Consider the following 20,633-nt stretch of genomic DNA (forward strand, 5'->3'; position numbering starts at 1 on the left):
GGGGTTGAACTCAGGGCCTGAGCACTGTCCCTGAGTTTATTTTTGCTCAAGATTAGCACTCTTACCACTTGGGGCCACAACACCACTTTTAGCTTTTTCTGTTTATGTGGTACTGAGGAATCAAACCCAGGGCTTCTTGAATGTTAGGCAAGCACTCTACCACTAAGCCATATTCCCAGCCCAACACTAGTATCTTTTGCTCCAAGTGAAAGGGACTGTTTCCTGGCCTGGAATCTTATGTGGCCCGTTGTAGTTGTATATCTTTAGCTATATTCACTTATAACTGTCCCTCAGTCTGTTCCTCCCCACATCTTGCTTTTTAGCTGGTGCTTCCACTTGAGCCAGCTATGTACTTCTGGTAGAAACTCCATTGATATGATGATGGTACATCCCTTTAGTGCCTTATCCCCCAAAGCATGAGATGTCATTCTCCTCCATTATTAGTGGCAACTGCTGTGGTCACCTGGTTGATGTAGTAGCCCTGGGTCTTTCCACCATGAGGTTCCTGCTTTACCCTTGGTCCTTAATAAGTGTCTTGTGGAGGGCTGGGAAGGTGGCTCAGTGGTAGAGTGCTTGCCTCCCATGCATGAGGCCCTGAGTTCAATTCCTCAGCACCACATAAGCAGAAAAACCTGGAATTGGCACTGTGGCTCATGTGGTAGAGTGCTAGCCTTAAGCTGAAGAGCTGAGGGACAGTGCCCAGGCTCCAGAATTCAGGCCCCTGGACCAACAACAACAACAACAAAAGTGTCTTGTGGAGAGGCTCCCATTAGTTGACTGTTAATGTCCTGTGTCTCATCAAACTTTAATACACTTCTGCAGTATCTATTAGTGATTTTCTCCTGAAACAATAATTACTATGGTGGTTGCCATAGTAATGGTAATTTTGGACTCCTAGTCTTCAAAAGAACCTTCCCAGTCAGGCACCAGTGGCTCAGGGCTGTAATCCTAGTGCGAAGCGTGATACCGGGCATTATACTAGCTACTCAGGAAGCTGAGATTTGAGGAGCAAGATATGAAGCCAGCTGGGGCAGAAAAATACATTAAACCCTATCTTTAACCACTAAAAAGCTGGAAGTAGGGATAAAGTTCAAGTGGTATTACACTGGTCTTGAGTAAAAAAGCTAAGGGAAAGCATGAAAGCTCTGAGTTCAAGTCTCCAGGACCAGTACCCTAAATAGGGTGAGGGACTGGGTGCCTAGAGCACATGCCTGTAATCTTAGCTACTCAGGAGGCTAAGATATGAGCATCAAGGTTCAAAGCTAACCTGGGTAGAAAAGTCCATGAGACTTTTATCTCTAATTAACAAAAAGCCAGAAATAGAGCAGCAGCTCAACTTGTAGAGTGCTAGCTTTGAGCAAAATGAAAATTCAAGGACAGTGCCTAGGCCTTGAGTTCAAGTGCCAGGACCAGCACAAAAAGGAAACTTCCCTTTCCTTTCCTCCCCTTCTATTTTCTCCCTTCTCCTTCCCTCTCCTCCTTTCCCAATCCCCACTGGGTACTTTTTATCTTCTTTCTCTTTTAGTCCCACTACAATCATTAACTTTTGCTGTCTCCGAGTAAGAAGCAATCTAAAAGCAGCTTTTGCTGGGCCAGTGAATTAACTAAAAGCTTGACACCCAGTCCCTCAGTTGCTTTTTGCATCTGAGCTCTGATGCAAGCTGCTCCCACCTAGTCCCCAGTCACTTTGCATCTGAGCTCTGACGGGAGCTGCTCCCTACTGCACTCACTTTTCCTTGGGCTCCTGGAAGAACGGGACTGACAGATAAACATCTTGTGACAGAAGGCAAACTGCTCCTTACACAGGCAACTTCATCTTATCATCTTGAAAAGAATAGCCAAAAGCTACAAGCCAGCCAGCCAGGCTTCCAGAGTCAAAGACCGAGCTAATGGTCAACCAAGCCATACCTGTGATATGGGACTGTACATATCTTTCTGACCCACTTCCCCAATTCTCCCTCTCTGACTTGAGGCCAATGTCTGTACCTTGTGACAAGGCTGAAAATGCACATAAGTGCTGTCTTCCCAGGCCACTGAATAAATCTCCTTATCAGGTACCAGTGGCTTACACCTGTAATCCTAGCTATTCAGGACTCTGAGATCTGAGGATAGTGGTTCACAGCCAACCTAGGCAGACAAATCTAAGAGACTCTTACCTCCAATTTACCAGCAAAAAGCTAGAAGTAAAGCTGTGGCTCAAGTGGTAAAGTGATAGCCTTGAGTGAAAAAGCTAAGGAACAGTGCCCAGGCCTTGAGTTCAAGCCCTAGGACTGGCACAAGAAATCTTTCTCTTCCCTTCACCATGTCTCTGTATTTGGCATATGGGGGGCAAGTGGCTGAACCATGATACGAGACTCCCAGGGTTTAGGCCTCTGGTCTAAAAACGCAGTTTCATATAGGCCACCTAAAGTCTCTCCTGCCAGGAAGCAATGACGTCCACTTGTTATGCAGGGCTCTGTTCCCAGCTTCCTCTGCCTCTCAGCACTCCCCCAGGAGACCTGAGATGCTTTCTTCACTAGGACTCTGGCTGGCTGCTTCTTCCCAGGCCCCTTAGCTGTCCTGGTCTCTTAATGGCAGATTCCCAAGGGCTCAGTCTCCACAGGCTCCTCTTCTATCTCCATCTCTCTTTCTCTGTCCCCTCCCCTCCCTCTAGTCTCATGGGTTTAAAAGCCATTTCTGTGCAGATGATGTCTTAAGGCAAAACACCACAGCCCCAATGGCTTCAACACCAGCCATTTATTTTCTCACAGTTATGAAAGCTGGAGGTCAAGGTCAAGGTGCAGTCCAAAGTCAAGTTTCAGTGAGGCTTCTCCTTCCCTGTGGCTTGGCTGGCTTCTCACTGTCTTTGCTCTCAGCGTTTGCTGTGTGAACCCACGTGGAAAGAGGGAACTTCAGGACTCTTCCTGGCCTTAAGCCAGTCCTCATGGCTAAGGACTCTGCACTTAAGACTTCATTTAACCATATCTCCATCAAGGCCCTGTCTTCAGTTGCGTTGAGGATCATAGCCTCAACACAGGAATGGGGGTGCATGGTCTCTGGCCTGGACCTCTCTCCCAGGCTCAGATTCATGTATCTATCTTGTGTTTAAACACCTGCACTTGGAAAAATGAGACTCTCCCAAACTTAATAAGCCCCAAATAGAACTAATTCCTGGAGCTGAGAAGGTGGCTCAGTGGTACAGTGAGGCCTTAGGTTCAATTCCTCAGCACCACATAAGCAGAAAAAGCTGGAAGTGGCGCTGTGGCTCAAGTGGTAGAGTGCTCACCTTGAACTGAAGAGCTGAGGGACAGCACCCACAACTGATTAAAAAAAAAAAAAGGAAACAAAGAGAACTAATTCCTCCTCTTTACCCCCTGCTTTCCTCTTGTCCAAAACTGTTCCTGGAAAATTCCTTCTTTCAATTCTTCAGACCAAACTTTGGGATCATATTTATTTCCTCCCATTTTTGTCTCTTTCTTTCATTCTCTCTCTTTCTGTGCTAAAGATGGGGACTCTATCCTGAACTACATCCCCGGCTTCTTTCTTTCCTTCTTTCCTTCCTTCCTTTCTCTCTCCTCTTTCTCTTCACCTCATAGCCAACCTATCAGCAAGTCCTTGTGCTTTTAAAATTCACCCGAACTCTAAAGCAAGTTGAACCATCACAATCTGTGCAGAGGCAGCTGCCTCTTTCCTGGTCTCCTTCTGTCTGCCCATATCCCCACGCCATTCATTCCACAGCCAGGTGCTGCACAGACCTGTTAAAAGGCAAAAATGGGTCTGCTCTTCCCTCTGAACAATTGCACCCTCTAGCAGTTTGTGCCTGTGACATGGTCTTCCAATCCTACACTTAGTTCAGCCATATTATCTAACACTTGGTTATTCCTGTGTGTGTGTGTGTGTGTGTGTGTGTGTGTGTGTACATGCACAGGTACTGGGGCTTGAATTCAAGGCCCTCTTTTTTTTTGGGGGGGGGGCCAGTTGTGGGGCCTGAACTCTTGGCCTGGGTGCTATCCCTCAGCTCTTCAGCTCAAGGCTAGCACTCTACCCCTTGAGCCACAGCGCCACTTCTGGCTTTTTTTCTTTTTGCTTATGTGGTGCTGAGGAATCCAACTCAGGGCCTCATTTATGCGAGGTAAGCGCTCTACCACTGAGCCACCTTCCCAGCCCCTCCCTCTTTTTTTTTTTGTCGGTCGTGGGGCTTGAATTCAGGGCCTTGGAGCTATTTCTGAACTTTTTCTCTCAAGGCTAGAGTTCTACCACTTTGAGACATAGCTCCACTTTTGTGTTTTTGGTGGTAATTGGAGGTAAGAGTTTCATGGACTTTCCTGTCCATGCTGGCTTTGAACTTTGACTCTTAGATCTCAGCCGCCTGAGTAGCTAGGATTATAGGCATGAGCCACTTGTACCTGGCCTCCCTTAGCATTTTTGCTGAAGCCTAGCACTCTACCACTTGAGTACAGCTCCACTTCTTGCTTTTTGGTGCTTAATTGGGGATAAGAATCTCACAGACTTTTCCTTCCCCACTGGCTTTGAATCATGATCCTTATATCTCAGACTCCTGAGTAGCTAGGATAACAGATCTGAGCCACCAGTACCTAGCTAAAATGTTTCTTAGTGGTATTGGGGCTTAAACTCAGAGCCTCACACTTGTTAGATAGGTGTTCTGTCACTTGAGCCCCTGGCTGATCCTTAGATACATCATATCTGTGGGTCCTCACTCACCTAGACCCCTATACTAATTCTCCCCTTTGTGGATTAAACCTCTGGGGGAAATTTCCCCTCCGGAAAAATTTCTCCTCCCTACCAAGTTTTCTTTTGTAAAACCCATCAGTACCTGTTATATCTCCATATAATCTAGGCTACAGCAGTTACCACCCACACAGACCATGCCCTTTCCATTGCCAGCATATTGAAGCACTTTGCCCTATTCATCCATTCAGCCCTGACAGAAGCTGAAGATGAGCACTTTCTTAGCTCTGACCATCAGAATGTGGCAGAGCAAAGCATCTCAAACCCTGCAGCCTGCAGAATCAGACACTGACTCTGCTCCTTCCCCTGCTGTATGTGGGCTCAGTTGGGGCTGACTTTGTTTGGGGTCTGTTCTGTGTCATCTGGTCTTCTGGGACCAGACTATTTGATGCAGGGCTGGGGATGGGTGGGGCAATGTTAAGTAAAGGGTATTGCTTTTTCAGATGTCACAGAAAATCTCCTGCCTACCTGTTTTCTGCTGTTCAAAATAGAGCGCATGAAAAACTGCAGTTCGTATTTCTTTAATCCTTTCTTTCTTGCTGCACTGGGAATTGAACTTGGGACCTTGAACCTCTATCAATGAACTGTACTCTCAGCCCAACAACTTGTAAACAAATATGTGAGCTGGTGGTTCATGCCTGTAATACTAGCTACACAGGAGGCTGAGATCTGAGGATCACAGTTCAAAGCCAGCCCAGGCAGGAAGGTCTGTGAGACTTTTATCTCCAATTAGATATCAGAAAACTGGAAGTGGAGCTGTGGTTCAAAGTGGTAGAGTGCTAGCCTTCAGCAAAAGAGCTCAGGGACAGCACCCAAGACCAGAGGTTCAAGCTTCATGACAAAAACAAAAAAACAAAAAACAACTTGTAACACAAGCTAAATATGATGGTGCATATCTATAAACCCAGCTACTCCAGAAGCTGAGACAAGAGCATGGGGAAAAAATAAAGGCCAGCCTAACAATTTAGTAAGACCCTGCCTTACAATAAAAGTGAAAAGTCCAGTGGTAGAATACTTGTCCAGCATACATAAGGCCCTGGATTTGAATCCAAACACTATCAAGGATAGTGGCACCCTTCCTGACAGAGGAAAATTCCAAAAGAGGCTGTTGAAAGCATGAGACCTCTAAGGCCTAGGCTGGAACTCACACATACATTCCACTGGGCAAAACAAATCCCCTAGCCAGGTAAGGGGGTGGGGGTGGAGTGGCAGGGGAAGGCACACATATTATTAATTAATGTAACTTGCCACAAAATATATAGCACTGTATCCTTTTTACCTGTGTACTTTTTCTTTTGGGGGGGGGCAGAAAGGAGGTGACTAACCTCAGGTCCCTGGGCTCTCTCTCTCTCTCGGTTGTGGGGCTTGAACTCAGGGCCACTTTGAGCCACAGTATCACTTTCTGGTTTTTGAGTGGTTAATTGGAGCTAATTGGGGATAATTGGCTGGCTTCAAACCACAATCCTCAGATCTTAGCCTCCTGAGTAGCCACCAGGGCCTGGCTTTCTTTCATTCTTTTTAGCATATGAGGAAACTGAGGTTCAGAAAGATCAAATAACTTGCCAAGTTTATATTGTTAGTAAGTTAATAGCTAGAATCCAACCAAGTTACAAATACCTGTACACCAGGCCAAAGGGTTTGGTTTTCTGTGCAGTTAATGCAGGGCAGGACAAATCTTAGAAAGGGACAGGTGGTTAGTAAGGTTTCCTCCAGGACCATGTGTAGAGCAGTGAGAAGAAACTGCCGGGCAGAGATAAGGGATTGGGCTGGGCAGTGGAAACAAACTAGTAAAAGTACAAACCAAATAGAAAAAGGCAGAAGTGAGAAACAAGTTAAAGGAGATTTGTAAAACATTTCTTTATGGAGCATTGACAATAATATTCATGTCTGCTTTATTCAAATCATATAGACAGAAATGTTGAAAGTTCCCTCCTCTTCCTCTTGGTGGGGATGTTTCATAAGCCAAGTGTGGTAGCACACACCTGTAACCACAGAACTCAGGATCTGGAAGCAAGAGGACTATGAGTTCAAGGCTACTCTTGAGTCCTATCTCACCACACCCCACCTCCCCTTTCCTGAACTTTATCTAAAACTCTATAATACATATTTACCCGTGTGTGTGTGTGTGTGTGTGTGTGTGCGCGCACGCCCGCATGCATAGTGCATATGTGCACACCAGTACTGGCTTAAAGTCAGGGCCTCACATGGTCCCTGAGCTATTCTGCCCAAGGCCGGCACTCTATCACTCTACTACTTGAGCCCCATCTTTATTTCTGTTTTTTTTTTTTGTTTGTTTTCTGGTTAATTGGCACTAAGAGTATCTAAAACTTGTCTACCCAGGCTGGCTTAGAACCTTAATCCTCACATCTCAGCCCAGAATAAACCAATCAACATCCAGCTTTCTACTCCCTGCCCCTAACCAAACTATTTCCTCTCTCACTTTTTACCATGTAACAGTCTGCTAGGGACAACTTTGCATATTAGGACATAATACTGTCCTCACCCTTTTAACGGTTTCACCAGCTGCTGACTTACTTTGGACAAGCTTTTTGACCTCTGTGAGATTTGGTGCATTGAATGGAGGAGTTGCAGTGGTGGTGTGAAGATTAGTTGAGTTAATATATGTAAAACATCATGTACACATATTAATTGCTTGAAAATATCAGCCCTCGTTATTATAAAGAACTCCATGTTGCTGGGCACTGGTGGCTCACACTTATAATTCTAACTACTTGGGAGGTTGAGATCTGGGGATCTAGGTTCAAAGCCAGCCCAGGCAGAAAAGTCTGTGAGGCTCTTATCTCCAATTAACCACCAAAAATTAAGAAGTGAAGCTGTGGCTCAAATGGCAGAGAATCAGCCTCAAACAAAAAAAGCTAATGGACAGACAGTGCCCAATTCAAGCCCTAGTACCAACACACACACACACACACACACACACACACACACACACACCCCATATTTAATTACACTGTAATTTATCTAGCCAGTTCAAAACATGTGGTTTTTTAATTTAGAATAATGTTTGCAAATATTGCCATGATACTTCCATCCTTCCTGGTACACATGACTTTGCACTGTGATTGTTTTTCTCATTGAGAATTGAAGTATAGATCTGGGAGTGGTGGCATGTGCCTATAATCCCAGCATTCAGGAGGCTGTCAGAAAGATGAGTTTGAAGCCAGTCTCAAAAATTTGAGATGCTGTTTCAAGAGAGAGAGAAACTAAGAATATAGTTCAAGTCATGGATCATCTTCCTGGCAAGCACAAGGCCCCGAATTCAAAGCATAGTACCATCTACAGAGAGTTTGTTTCTAGTTTTGTTGAATTTGAGCTGGCTGGGCTCATGGGCTGGTTTTTGTTTGTTTGTTTTGTCAGTCATGGGGCTTGAACTCAGGGCCTGGGCTGTCCCCGAACTTTTTTTTTTTTTTTTTTGGTCGGTCATGGGGCTTGAACTCTGGGCTTGGGCACTGTCCCTGTGCTCTTCAGCTCAAGGTGAGCGCTCTACCACTTGAGCCACAGTGCCACTTCAGGTTTCCTAGTGGCTTTATTGGAGATTAGAGTCTCATGGACTTTCCTGCCTGGGCTGGCTTTGAACCCTGATCCTCAGATCTCAGCCTCCTGAGTAGCTAGGATTACAGGCATGAACCACTGGCGCCTGACATCCTTGAGCTTCTTTTGCTCAAGTCTAGCTAGCACTCTACCACTTGAGCCACAGTACCACCTCGGTCTTTTTCTGTTTATGTAGTACTAAAGAATCAAAACCAGGGCTTCATGCATGCTAGGCAAGCACTCTACCAGTAAGCCACATTCCTAGTCCACCGAGCCAAAATTTCAAGGTATCCTGCTTTTCCACAAACCCCTCACCCCCACCTCCATCATGTAAGGAAGCCTGACCTACGTTACTGGAGAAGCCACATGGAAAACCAATTGCACCCATTCAATTGCCAGTCAAGCGAATGAGGCCAGACAGAATAGGCTAGCTTACTGATCTGCCCCCTGAGAGCAAATGCAGGAGCAATTTCTCAGAGAGCTTTTAAGAAAATTGGGCACTGGTGGCTCATGCCTGTAATCCTATCTACTCAGGAGTCTGAGATCTGAGGATTGCGGTTCAAAGCGAGCCTGCGTAGGAAAAAGTCCGTGAGTCTCCAATAAACCACCAGAAAACTGGAAGTGGTGCTGCTGTGGCTCTAGTGGTAGCGCACTCTCCTTGAGCTGAAGAGCTGAGGGACAGCACCCAGGCCGAGAGTTCAAGCCCCATGATCAACCAAAAAAAAAGGGAGAGAAAGAGAGATCTTGCAGAACAGGAAAGAGCTGTTGTGGCTAAGACTGAGATATGTCTAAACTGCAGATTGAATGAGTGATGGTGGTTTGAAGCCACTGTTTTGAGTGACTTGTTAAGCAGCAGTAGAAAGCGGACACACTTGGGGTGTTCTGTTTTATTTGCTTGTTTTGCTGATTTTGGGGCTTGAACTCAGTACCTGAGTGCTGTCCCTTAGCTGTTTTTGCTCAAGGCTGGATCTCTCCCACTTGAGCTACAGCTCAATTTCTGGCTTTTTGGTGGTTAATTGGATATAAGTGTCTCATAGACTTTTCAGTTGGCCTCTGTCTCAATCACACCATATGCCTAGGTCCTACTGTCTGCCATGTAGCAAGTGATCAATAACTGAGGGGAATAAGCATGAATTAAAAACAAGGAAAAAGAAGCTTCAAGAGCCAGACACCTGTGGCTCATACCTGTAATCCTTGCTACTCAGGTTGCTGAGATCTGAGGATTGCAGTTTGTGGAGTCAGCTGAGGCAGGAAAGCCCACCAATTAATCAAAAAGCTGTAAGTAGAACTGTGGCTCAAGTTGTAAAGTGCTAGCTGTGAGCAAAAAAAAAAGCTCAGGGACTGAATTCTGATCCTGAGTCCAAGCCTCAGGACCCTCATTAAAAAAAAAAAGTCCAAGGTCCACAAAGTACATGGAAGGCCAGTCATTTCTTGGATAACCATTTCACAGAAATTTTGGGATTACCTATTTAACTTCTTCAGTCCACAGGTGGAGAAACTGAGACCAAGGAGGAGGAATGACACCCACCCAGTCCATGGACACTCAAGTATACTCAGAAATGTGGATAATTCAAATACCACAGAACTGTCTAGAGATGAGGCCTAGACAAGGTCACTCACTTCCACCTTCCCAAGGTTATCACTATGTGTCTACAGCCAAGCTCACTACTATCCCAAATGGGAACAAAGAGCTTGTCTCTTTGGGACCAGAGGTATAAATCAGCTGACAAACTGTGAAAGGAGGGCTGAGAAGGGTGTCTCAGAGACCCATCCAGGGAACAGGCAGTTATTTTGAGATCGCGGGGAGGAATGGCTGGTACAGAAATAACCCAGTCTCCTCACCCCTTGGTTCAGCCCTCACACCTCTGCCCAGGCAGAGGTGAGGCTAACACTTGAATCCACCTTTGCAACACCTATATCTATCTGCCAGCTTCTAGCAGGGCCTGCAGGGAGGCAAGGTGATTATCACATCTAGCTCTGTCCACTGGGGGCTCACAATCTGGTAGAGGAGTCAGATTGTGGACCTCAGGTTGCTGAGTGTTGGTACCTGGATTTGGCAGAGTTTAAGATATCCCCAGGGGGAAGACTCCTGAATTAGTTCCATGGACAGATACAAGTTATCCAATCCAGGAAGTTAACAGTAACAAAAGTGACAAATCTGTGCAAAGGGAGGAAGGTTAATTGTTCCATTTGGGATGGAAACATTAAGAAGTTTAGAGGAGTGTGACAGAAGGGTAGACTAGAAAGGAGGGGTCTGACCCCAAACTGGAAAACCTTGAATGTCAAGCAAAATAATGGGACAAGAGAGCTACGGGAAAATTTTGACCAAGAGGAGTCTATGATCTGGTCTGAACAGTAGAAAGTGCACAGTGATTATTTGGGGGAGGTGACCCCGGAAAAGAGAGTGTGGAGGAGAGGCGGATGGTAAAGGCGGAAAATCCTGTCGGTACTCAGGACCCGCGGCTCCAGGTAGGGACCCGGTGCGGGGAGGAACTGGGCCTCGGGCTCTGTCATTTCTCGGACCCCGGCGTCACGCCCCGCCCCAGGGCCCAACTTTCTATAACTTGTGCGAAACTCAAGTTTGGTCGGAAAACAGAAAAAGTGCTGCTGAAACCTTAATCCTAGAAGAGGGGTCAAAGCAGGAGGGACTTCAGCTCCCACAATGCTCCGCTGTACAGCTCTGCCGGTCGCGTGGCTTCTCTGCCAGAACCGAGCCAGTTCGCGGCTCGGAGAGCTGCCCCTGCAGGGCGTAGTGCGGGAAACCTAGGCACCGCCATCTTCCCTCGGGCCAAACCAACTGTACGCCTAGTAGGAGGCCTCGTGTCCTCTGTCTCGTCAGTCACCGCAGGTACCACAGTAAAATGCTGTTCATTGTTGGAAATCTTACCATTATGCTTTACGTTGAGAATTCTTTCCCTCTACCGCCCAGTCTATAACTGAACCCTCCGGGAGGCGATAGGACATCCCAGCATGGCCGCGCCCAGGTAGGTTCCGCTGAGGGGAGGCGGGACCGGAAGTCGACTCGCCCCGCCTCCTGGTATGAGGGAGCTTCCGCTTCCGGTAGCGCGGAGGCTGCAGCCTCGCTCTGGTCCCTGCGGCTGGCGGCCGAGCCGTGTGTCTCCTCCTCCGCCGCCGCCATATTGTCTGTGTGAAGAGAGGGGAGAGCGGCCGCTGCCGCTGCCGCTTCCACCACAGGTACAGTGGGGGCCGCTAGGCGAGGTCCTTAGGGGGCGGCGGTGGGCCGAGATAAGGCGGCGGGGCGCGACCGCGTCTCACGCTCTCAGCGGGCTCCCCAGCGGCCTGTCGCCTGCCCCAGCCCCCCTCCCCCCAGCCCAGGCCCCTGCAGTCCATCCGGGAGGCCGGGGCCACCCCCGACGGTGAAGAGCCCGGCACTGGCGGCGCGGAGGCCCAAGTGAGGGCGGGACGCCGCGATCGGACCCTGGCTTATTACAGGAGGGAGGTTGGGCTGGGTGGAGACGGGGGGGGGGACCACTGGGAGGTGCGGGCCGGCGAAGGGGGAAGGGAGTTTTAGGGGTGGGGTCTCGGGGGGGGGGTGTCGAGGGGGAAGGATGCCTCCCGCGAGCGAGGCAGCTGAGGTGGGGGCCTCCCTCGGGTCCCTCTGGGCGGGGCTGAGCTTTCCACCTGCAGGCTGGGTGCGAGGTGGAGGGGTAACCTCCACCCCCGGGCGGGGTTGCTGGGGAGAAAGCAGAGACCCGCGAAGTGGGGCTCTGCGGGTGGAGTAAGGCTTGAAAGCTAGTTTGGAGTTTGGGTCGGGGGAGGGGGAGGGAAAGCTATCGAGAATGAAAAGCTGGCTCAGAAGTATACAGATATTGGTGACCTTTTGAAAGAGCAAGACTTCTGAATTTTGTTTCTTGTTAGTTTTTTTTTTTTTTTGGCACAGTTCTGGGATCTATCTAGGTTAAGCAGGGGATGGATGGAGCTTCTGTAGTTTGTTTTGGGGAAGCAGAGTCAGAATTGCCTGTTGGCTTTCGCTTTTGTGGGGGAGGAAAGAGTTCTGAAAAGGTGACAGGTTATTTGGGAATTCTTGATTGACTCTTCATAATGGTTAAAATCAGTAGGAAGTGGGTATGGAGAAAGGAAATGGAAATAAAAATTGGAAGGGGAGATTTTTCCCTTCTGAAGTTGGAGATCTCTTTCCTTTTGAAGTGTTGACAGTTTAGGCCAGTGGTTAAGAACTAGATTTCCTAGGGTCTATGTCAGGGCCATTACTACTTAGCTGTGTGACCAAAATTCTGTAAGCCTCAATTTTTCTATCTATAAAATGTGGGTGCTGATCATTTTTAGCTCAAAAGTATATAGTAATGAGTAAATAAAGTAATTGTATCAGGTATTTACCACAGTGCCTGATGGTTCCTGCTTAATAGGTTTACTTGTCAGTTATTAAAAAGGCCAACCTGTATATTTAGGGTTTCTCTGGTTTAGGTAAAGTTTGTCGGGTTTGGCTTCAGAGCTAGTCCTGTGGCTTACACCTGCAATCTTAGCTACTCAGGAGGCTGCCATGTGAGGATGAAGGTTTGAAGCCAGCCTAGGGTAGGGAAGTCAGAGACACTCAGCTCCAATTGACCAGCAAAAAGCAGGAAGTGGAGTATGGCTCTAGAGATAGCGCACTAGCTTTGAGTAAAATAAAGCTGAGAGTGCTCCAGCCTTGAGTTCAAACTCCAGTATCAGCTTGTGTGTATACACACAAACTGCTTCAGAAATTATTTCTTATAGTTATTGCAGATCATTTGGTTTAACTGGTTTGATAGGCCTGGTGATAACATCCAATGACCAATACTAGTTCTTCTCCCTGGCAGTTTGAAAAGTTCACCTGCTGAAATCTTAGCAGGACAGGTTTGTCCTTCTATGCCTTTCAAGCATTTGGCTTTCATTTGCTATTGGACGATGTGTGACTTCGAAGAAACAAGGAAAAGGCTTTGCTATTTACTTAGATTGATTTTTTTTTTTTTTTTTGTCGGTCGTGGGGCTTGAACTCTGGGCCTGGGCGCTGTCCTTCAGCTCTTCTACTCAAGGCGAGCGCTCTACCACTTGAGCTACAGCGCCACTTCCGGTTTTCTGGTGGTTTATTGGAGATAGGAGTCTCACGGTCTCTCCTGCCCGGGCTGGCTTTGAACCGCGATCCTCAGATCTCAGCCTCCTGAGTAGCTAGGATTACAGGCCTGAGCCACCAGCGCCCGGCTTAGATTGATTTTTATAGTAATGTCAAAGATAGGTTACCCTATGGCCACCTCCATACTTGTGTCCTCATTTATGAAAAGACAAGGGGAACATGAGGTAATTTTAGAGTTAAGGGGGAATTGTCTTACTTTTTGAGGATGAAACAGGTGGCAGCTACATTTCAATAGTGTGCATTTAGTTCTATTGCCTACCTACTCTTCCAAGGATGAGGCTTTGAACATACACCTTTATGTTCTCAAAGAAGAAGATTTTCCTTAGCTTGCAAGTCTGTGTGTGTGTATGTGTGTGCATGTATGTATGTGCACACGCGCGCGTGAGAGTGTGTCCCCGTCCAGGTCCTGGAGCTTGAACTCCAGGCCCCTGCGCTGTATCCTGAGCTCTTTTGCTCAAGGGTAATGCCCTACCACTTTGAGCCACAGCTCCATTTTTTGGTTTTCTGGTGGTTAATTGGAAGTAAGAGTCTCACAGACTTTCCTGCCTGGTCTAGTTCATAACTACAATCCTCAGATCTGAGTAGCTAGGATTATAGATAGGCATGAGCTATCAGTGCCCAAAGTGAATAGGTTTTATTCAACACTCTCCCACCCATCCCTAGCTTTTCATCAAATAGGCTGGTCTCAGAAGATATGAAGTAGACCCCAAGTGCCAGCCCCAGCATTACAGGCATGAGCCACCAGCGCCAACTGCCCTTTCCTGCCCCCCTCCATTTCCCCCTCCTTTAATTCTTTAATACTAAAGCAAGTTTTTGCTATTTTTTTTCTTTTTAGTTTAAAACCTTATATGGTGTTTGGGTATGTCACAGGAAAAATGCCACCATACCCCACACCCTAGATCTCCATGCTTTAATCTTAGAATCTATAAGTAATGTTAAATGGCAGAAGGAACTTTGGAGATACTTTGAAGTTAAGACTCTTAAAATGTGAAAGGGCTGGGGATGTGGCTTAGTGGTAGAGCGCTTGCCTTGTATGCGTGAAACCTTGGGTTCAATTCCTTAGTATTACATACAGAAAAGCCAGAAGTGGTGCTGTGGCTCAAGTGGAAGAGTGCTAGTCTTAGTTAAAGATGCTCAAGGACAGTTCCCAAGCCCTGAGTTCAAGCCCCAGGACTGGCAAAAAAAAAAAAAAAAGGAATAGGGAAATTATCCTGGATTTTCTGGGTATGCCTTTTTTTTTTTTTTTGGGCAGATCGTGGGGCTTGAACTCTGGGCTTGGGCGCTGTCCCTGTGTTCTTCAGCTCAAGGTGAGCGCTCTACCGCTTAAGTCACAGCGCCACTTCCGGTTTTCTAGTGGTTTATTGTAGATAAGAGTCTCACGGACTTTCCTGCCCTGGCTGGCATGTGAACTACTGGCTCCCAGCTTATGAGTCTTTAATAGTGGAAAACTTAAGTAAGCCAGGAGCTGGTACCTCACTCTTGTAATCCTAGCTACTCAGGAGACTGAGATCTGAGGATCCCTGCTCAAAGTCAGCTGGGTAGGAAAATCTGTGACCTTTTTTTTTTTTTTATTTGTCAGTCCTGGGGCTTGAACTCTTGGCCTGGGCATTGTCCCTCAGCTCTTCAGCTTAAGGCTAGTGCTCTACCACTTGAACCACAGTGCCACTTCTGGTTGACTGGTGGTTTATTGGAGATAAATGTCTCATGTAGGGCTGGGAACTTGGCTCAGTGGTAGAGTGCTTGCCTTGCATGCATGAGGCCCTGGGTTTGATTCCTCAGTACCACATAAGCAGAAAAAGACAGGAGTGCAGTAGTTCCTCAAGTGGTAGGGCACTAGCCTTGAGCTGAAGAGCTGAGGGACAGTGCCCAGGCACAAAGTTCAGGCCCCACAATCGACCAAAAAAAAAAAAAGGCTCTTATGGACTTTCCTGCCTTGGCTGGCTTTGAACCTCAATCCTCAGATCTTAGCCTCCTGAGTAGCTAGGATTACAGGGTGAGCCAACCAGCTGTCAGTGAGACTCTTATCTTCAGGTAACCACCAGCAAACTGGAAGTGAAGCTGTGGTTCAAAATGGTAGAGCACTATCCTTGAGTGAAAAAACACAGGGACAGAGCCCAGGCCTTTAACTAAAGCCCCATGAGTAACCAAAAAAAAAAAAAAGAACTTTATCCAAATGAGTAGAAAGGAGACATCAGATTCAAAGCATGAGGGGATTCCATGGTTTCTGAGAGGGCCACATGGAAAGTATGAAAGTGAATCTGGGAAGCCTCATATCTGACAGCCAGCCAGAACTGAGACATTTGATCTACAATTTTATCTATTTATTTTTGGTTAGTCATGGGCTTGAACTCAGGGCCTGGGTACTGCCTTGAAACTCCCTCGTCTCCCCCCCCCCCAATCTCAGCCTCCTGAATAGCTAAGATTACAGGCTTGAGCCACCTGCACCTGGCCTTGACCTACAATTTGAATGAGCTGGGAGGTAGATTCTGTCCCAGAGTTTCAAGAGGGAATACAGCTTCCCAAACACCTTGATTTTGGGTTGAAGTTTCTAAAAGCAGGAGATCTACCAAGCTCACCAGTTAAGACCTACAGAAAATGTGAGATAATAAATTTGTGGTGTCATAAGCCTTAGTAGAAATTTGTTATGCCAGCAGTAGAGTACTTGTGTAGATTTTGGTACTGTTACCTGAAAATGGAATGAAAGTGGGCAGAGGCTAGAATTTTGAGGCGTATGATAGGACAAAAAAGAGAACTAGAACTGATGGCTAGTAGGAATTTGAATGTTAATGACTGAGATGAAAGTGAAGTGCTTGTTATAGGAAAAGGGATCATTATTACATTGTATCAAATAGGTTTAGAATTCCATGTTGTGGTTGTTTGAAAGGCTGAATTTGAGTGGTAAACTTGGATGTTTTGCCAAGGAGATTTTTCAAGCAAAATGTTGAAGGTACAACCTGATTTATTTGTGGAGTGAACCCCTGTGAAATTCATGCAAAGCCCACTAGACTCCTGGTAGTTTCAGGCCAGCAAAGATAATGCTAGGTGCAGTTGAAAGAGAAAGTAAGAGTAATTATGTTGGACCCTCCAAATTTTATGTATAAGCAAGCTTAGAAAACTACTCACATGTGAATGTGCTGGTTTTCATTAAAAAAAGAAAGGTGACTCAAATGGAACTGAGCTCAAGGGGGTGGAACTAAAAACTGCAGAGGATTTTTCTTGGGCTATGAAATGGGATGAATTTTATTTTAAAATTATTTTGGACCTTGTGTCTGTTTCCTCTTCTGTTTTCCCCATTTAAACTAGAATATCTGTAACTGCTACCCAATGCTAGCCCCATCTAGGATGTTGGCAGCAGATAACTTTTTTACAGGAATTATGCCGTAGGCAGAAAAATCCAGAAGTGGCGCTGTGGCTCAAGTGGTAGAATACTAACCTTGAGCTGAAGAGCTGAGGGACAGTGCCCAGGCCCAGACTTCAGGCCCCACGACTGGCCAAAAAAAAAAAAAAAAAGATATTTGGGAATTTTGAATTGAGAAGTTTTACATGAGAGTTTTGGATTTTGAGTTGATATTGTAGTGGGTGAGAGCTTTGGAAAACTTTGGGTAGGATAAATCCATTTTTTATATGTGAGAGATGTAATTCTTTGAGATCAGAGGATGGACTGTGGTAAGCAGAATGTGCCCTTAATTGGGGTGTGGACAATAATACCTTGGTCTCTGAAATGTGAGTGTTATAAGGCAGAAAGAACTTTGTAGGGACTTTTAAGGTTGAGGATCTTGAAATAAATTAAAAATAGATTATTCTGGATTTTCTGAGTGTGTCGTGTCTCATAATATATGGCCTTAAGAGAAAAAAAGTTGGGGCTGGGAAGGTGGCTCAATGGTAGAGTGCTTGCCTTGCATGCATGAGGCCCTGGGTTCAATTCCTCAGCACCACATAAACAGAAAAGGCCGGAAGTGGCATGTGGCTAAAGTGGTCGAGCACTAGCCTTGAGCTGAAGGGTTCAGGGACAGCTCCCAGGCCCAGAGTTCAAGCCCCATGACCGACAAAACAAAAGAAAAAAAAGTTCTCTGTCTGAAGTCAGAAGAGATTTGAAGCCTGAGAAGGATTCAACCTGCTATTCTTTTAAGTTTTTTTTTTTTAAATTGTGAAAATACCGTACAGAGGGGTTACAATTACATGAGCAAGGTAATGAGTACATTTCTTATCAAGCATTGTTGCCTCCTCCTTTGTTTCCCCGTACCATCCCTGCCCTCCTTCCCACCCCCCGCCCAACCTGCTATTCTTGGAGGGGAATCCATGGAAACTGTAAATGCACAGTGTCTAGAAGCAAAGGTCAGGCAAAGGAACGAAGACTTCAGTCTTACAGCATAAGGAACTAAATTTGACCAGTAGCTTGAATGAGCAGGAAGAATATTTTCCCTCAAGAGTTTCCAGCAAGAAATCCACCTTGATACCAGCTAATACCAACCCGCCCTCTGGCCTGTAGAAATGGAGATGTTAAATTTGTGTTGTTTTGTTTATGATCATTTGCATTGACAACAAGAGAAAACTAATAACTGGTTTTTGCTGGTTTTATTTCAGAATCTGGGGGATTTTCTAGAGAACAAAAGCAGCAAAGATTATTCTGTAAAGTGATTTGGTCTTGGAAGACTTCACAGAAAATTGGTGTTGAATGGATCCTATGCTTTTTCCTTGGTGTTTAAATATTTCTCACTGTCTTTAGATGTAGTTTGAAGGACCTAGATAAAACATTTTTAATCACTAAAGTAGTATGTTTTTGTAAACTTTTTAGCCATTTTTTATATTTTAGGACATACATTTTTGTAAATTGATGGGTTATATAGTTGTCTGTTTGCTCTCTAATGTCTTCCACTCTTTCCCAGTCCAAAGATGTGAGATCTTTTTTTCTGTCATTGGCATTTGAGGTTGAGACAAATTTAGTAATTGTACCTACAGAATGAAGTTATCTAGCTTTTAAGAAAGGTCTTTTTAGTCAGGTACCAGTGGCTCATGCCTGTAATCCTAGCTACTTAGGAGGCTAAGATCTGAGGATCACAGTTTGAAGCCAGAGCAGGCAGAAAAGTTAACTGGAACCAAGAATCTCTAGTTAACCACTAAAAAGCTGGAAGTATGAAGTGGTAGAGTTCTAGCCAGGAGCAAAAAAAAAAAAGGAAAGAAAGAAAGACGACCTTAGTGATAGAGACCAGGCTCTTAAGTTCATGATCCAAGACTAGCATGTTCACATAGAAAAGTATATTTTTGTGTTTGTTCTTCGTATCCTATTGATTGGGTTCATAAAATGTGGTCTAATTCAACTTAAGTCAGGGCATGGTAGGAATAAGACTGTTTATTTTCATTTCCTGAGTAGGAAAATGACAAAAGTCAGCATTTTAGAGTATGAAGGACTTTTAAGATTATCTGTTTGTCTAGCGCTGGTGGCTCACACCTGTAATCCTAGCTACTCAGGAGGCTGTGATCTAAGGATCATGGTTCAAAGCCAGCCCTGCTCAGGAACAGCATCCAGACCCAGAGTTCCAGCCCTACAACCAATCCAAAAAAAATTTTTTTTTATCTGTTTAGGCTATCTGAAAGTTAAATGGGCAATCAAGATATTGTACTTCTAGAGCTGGCTGAATGATTGTAGTTTTAGGCATGTAAGTCTATACCTCTAGCGCTATTAGCTCTGGTTATTTTTAAGATAGAGTCTTGCTTTTTGTCTGGCCCAGCCTGAACTGTGATCCTTCTATTTTATGCTTTTCCAAGTAGCTTGAATGATAGGTGTGTACCACTATGTTCATATACTGGGTGGATGGATGGGGAGAGTGTCTCATCAATTCTCCCCTTCTAATCATTCCAATCTCTGCCTCCCAGGTAGCTGGGGTGGGAACCACCCATGCCTGTTCTTTAGCTGTTTCTTAATAGAGAGAAATCTAGGCCAGCTAGTTTTTCAAATGAAGAAATTCCTATAGGATTATTAAGGAAAATTGTCTTCTGTCATTGCAGCAGGATATGTTTGCATTGCGTTATAGATAAAAATATTGTGTGCTCCAGAATAAAACTCAACAGACATAGTTGCTGACCAAGCATATTCTTTTGTATTAGAGAAATCAAGGATTGAGTTTTTAAAAGTTTGGGTAAAAGATTTCACAGTATTACAAGATGCATTAGGAGTGGAATTTCACTGGTTTCTACAAATTTTGTTTCGGCCTTATACATTAAAAAAAAATTACTTAGCAACAGTTGCCATGGAGGGCAGTCTTTTTTTACATTAGTGGTGATGTTTTCTTTCATAGAAAGTGTTATTTGAAGTGAAGATGTTAAGGTTAAATACCAGAGCTAGATTACTCTTTTTCTTTTTTTCTTTTTTTGTCAGTCCTGGGGCTTGAAATCAGGGCCTGGGCACTATCCCTTAGCATCTTTTGTTCAAGGCTAGCACTTTACCACTTGAACCAGGGCACCACTTCCAACTTTTTCCAGTTTATGTGGTACTGAGGAATTGAACCCAGAGTTTCATGCATGCTAGGCAAGCACTCTACCACTAAGCCATACTCCCAGCTCTAGGTTAATCTTGTATAATTTTGTATGACCATATGTCTGACTTCTTTCTATTTTCTTTTTTGGCCAGTCCTGGGGTTTGAACTCAGGGCTTAGGGACTATCCCTGAGCCTCTTTGTACTCAAGGCTATTGCTGTACCACTTGAGCCACAATGCCACTTCTGGCTTTTTCTGAGTAGTGTATTGCAAATAAGAGTCTCACAGACTTTTCTGCCCAGGCTGGCTTCAAACCAGGATTTTTAGATCTCAGCCTTAAGAACAGCTAGGATTACAGGCATGAGCCACCAACACCTGGCATTCTGTTATTTTCTTAAAATTTTCTTGTCTTGTGGGCTGTTCTGATTTTTATTAGCTGAAACATTTTAGTCTACTTGGAATAGTGAACAATTGGCATTTTTCTAGTATGACTAATACCCTAATGGGCATTTCTCAATTTAGCTATTTCATTAATGTTCTATAAATTTTAAGAAAACCATCCTGTTAAAAATGGAGGTACATGTTTGTAATCCATCACTTGGGAGGCTGAAGATGAAGGATGAGGAGTTCCAAGACAGCCTGGGGTACATAGTGAGACCCTACCTTAAAAAATGGGCAAAGCTGAGCATGGTGACCTGAAGCACTGTATGAGACCTTCCTTGTCCCTTTAAAAAGGTGTGTGTGGAAG

The 20,633-nt window shown here is 45.3% G+C and overlaps 1 protein-coding gene across 1 annotated transcript in view; it reads left to right on the forward strand.

Moving 5' to 3' along the window:
- Positions 1-11,306: 11,306 nt before the first annotated feature.
- Csnk2a1 (casein kinase 2, alpha 1 polypeptide) overlaps positions 11,307-20,633 on the forward strand; it is a 58,994-nt gene continuing 49,667 nt past the window's right edge. Inside the window, exon 1 of the mRNA XM_013010885.1 lies at positions 11,307-11,475. The gene's annotated coding sequence lies outside the window, so the exon portion shown is untranslated. The remainder of the gene's footprint in view (positions 11,476-20,633) is intronic.

The sequence above is a fragment of the Dipodomys ordii genome, unplaced genomic scaffold (genome assembly GCF_000151885.1).
Source record: "Dipodomys ordii isolate 6190 unplaced genomic scaffold, Dord_2.0 Scaffold13, whole genome shotgun sequence".
NCBI lineage: Eukaryota > Metazoa > Chordata > Mammalia > Rodentia > Heteromyidae > Dipodomys > Dipodomys ordii.